Genomic DNA, 2,376 nt, shown 5'->3' on the forward strand with positions numbered 1-2,376 from the left:
AATAAACCCTCATGCTCACTGTTCAAAGCTCTCTCTTCCTATCACGAGGACACTTGAGAGCTCAAATCAGCCCTCAGAAGGTTGTCTGATGGACATGGAATCAGAGCCCAGGAATATTTTAATCAAGCCAGTGATTCATTCTCTCTGTATCTCTCTCCAAATTGTATCGATATTATTAAGGCTAATTTTCATTAACAATCTCAGCATTTCATGCAGGTCATGGGTGGCCATGGTATACAGAAACTTTCAATTTCCCTTATTTCCTTACAAAAAAGGGAAAGCTATAAAACCCAAGGAAGTCTTCTCTTTAAGTTTATTTATTTATTTTGAGAGAGAGACTGATAGAGAGCAGGGGAGGGACAGAGAGAGAGGGAGAGAGAATCCCCAGAGAGGATCCCAAGAATCCCTATCAGACTGTTATCTCAGACCCCGACTCAGGGCTTGATCTCACAGTTCAAGAGTCTGATGCTTAACCAACTGAGTCACCCAGGGGCCCCGAATATGAACGTGTTTGATAGCTGTTGATACACATTAATATCAGGAGGTTTTTACCCCCTGTGGCTCAATAACATATTCATTGTCTCACTTCTGAAACAAATATCACACTAAGGTAGAACTTAAAATTGAGCCCATATTCAGAAACATGTAGATTTTTCTGAAAGTTGAAAAGGTTTAAGTAATGTTTTTCCTAAAACAAATGGGCTTTAATACTTTTTTTTAACATTTATTCATCTTTCAGAGAGAGAGACAGAGCATGAGTAGGGGAGGAGCAGAGAGAGAGGGAGACACAGAATCTGAAGCAGGCTACAGGCTCCCAGCTGTCAGCACAGAGCCCGACGCAGGGCTCAAAACCATGGGCCGCAAGATCATGACCTGAGCCAAAGTGGGCCGCTTAACTGACTGAGTCACCCAGGCGCCCCATGATACCTTTTATTTTTATTATTGTTTTTAATGTTTATTTTGAGAGTGTGCCCACACGCGTGCACAGGGGAAGGGCAGAGAGAGGAGGGGCAGGGGCAGAGAGAGGGAGAGAGAATCTAGGTAGGCTCCATGCTGTCAGCGCATAGCTCAGCTCAGAGCTTCATCTCAGGAACCATGAGATCATGACCTGAGCCAAAATCAAGAGTCAGATGTTCAACCAACTGAGCCACCAAGGTACCCTAAAACCCAAGGACATTTTTACTTGATTATTTAAATGGGAGAAGTTTAGGTAAATGAGGAACAATTAACATGTTAACTCCTTTCACAAGCAGACCTTGATTTTGAGGAAATGTCATGAAAACTGCAGAATTTAAGGTCCACAATAAAAAAAAACATTGCTTCCTGGCTTTTTTAGGGAACTCAGTGCCCATGTCATCCCTGAAAAGACCAGACCTGGAGCCCCCAAGGAAAGGAGTGCTAGGTACCAACACGTCTGAGTTTAAGGACATAAAGTTCATTCTAAGGGCACAAAGGAATGGAGAAGAGGACCTAAAAAATGAATTTTTGTTTCCTCACACCACAGGCAAATGCCACAGTGGCTGTGAATGTCAGTGAATCCCTTCTCTTGGCAACTGAGAAGAATACTCCCAAAACCAAGGACACAAACTCTTGTTTTCAGCCCTGTGGCTATTTCACTTGGTTCCTGAGATAACTCTGTTAGTGTGACATTTGCCCTTCCCCAAGACAATGAGGCGTTCTCTGTGCCAACATACCGTACAAAAAAAGAATTCTGCATCTGTATAAAACTTGATAAAAGTCATTCAGATGGTACAGAACACAAGAACACCGTTATAAAGAATGCACAAGCTTTATTTGGCACCTCCATTTTTTGTATATTTGGTTATTTGCTCCCTTTTATATATTTGGTTATTTGCTCCCTTTGGTTATTTGTATATTTGGTTATATTTGGTTATTCTGCAAGGTGCCTTTTTATGGAAGAGCAAATTAAGCAGGAAAGAATGCCCATCTGCTCTGTGGCTTATCCTTCCCTTGGGCTTTTTCATCTTTTTTTTTTTTAATGTTTATTTATTTTTGAGAGGGAGTGAGTGAGCAGGGGAGGGGCAGACGGAGGGGAGGACAGAGGATCCAAAGCATGCTCTGTGCTGGCAGCAGAGAGCCCAACGCAGGGCTCAACCCCACAAACTGTGAGATCATGACCTGACCTGAAGTTGGACGCTTAACTGACTGAGCCACCCAGGCGCCCCAGGCTTTTTCTTCTTTAGTTTCTTCACTCGTCCTCTTGGGCTTGGTGGTGACAGCTGTGGGGTGGGGTGTAGCATGCAGGGCAGGCCAGGGTAGTGGTTTAAAGGTGGCTATACTCCTGCCCTCTTTCCCATGCTGGTCTGAAGCCATTGTGCCTTAAAATTAGTCTCATCCATGGTCTTTGTTTTTGTT

Source organism: Panthera pardus, unplaced genomic scaffold, assembly GCF_024362965.1.
Source record: "Panthera pardus isolate Hobbes unplaced genomic scaffold, ASM2436296v1 HiC_scaffold_2, whole genome shotgun sequence".
Classification (NCBI taxonomy): Eukaryota; Metazoa; Chordata; class Mammalia; order Carnivora; family Felidae; genus Panthera; species Panthera pardus.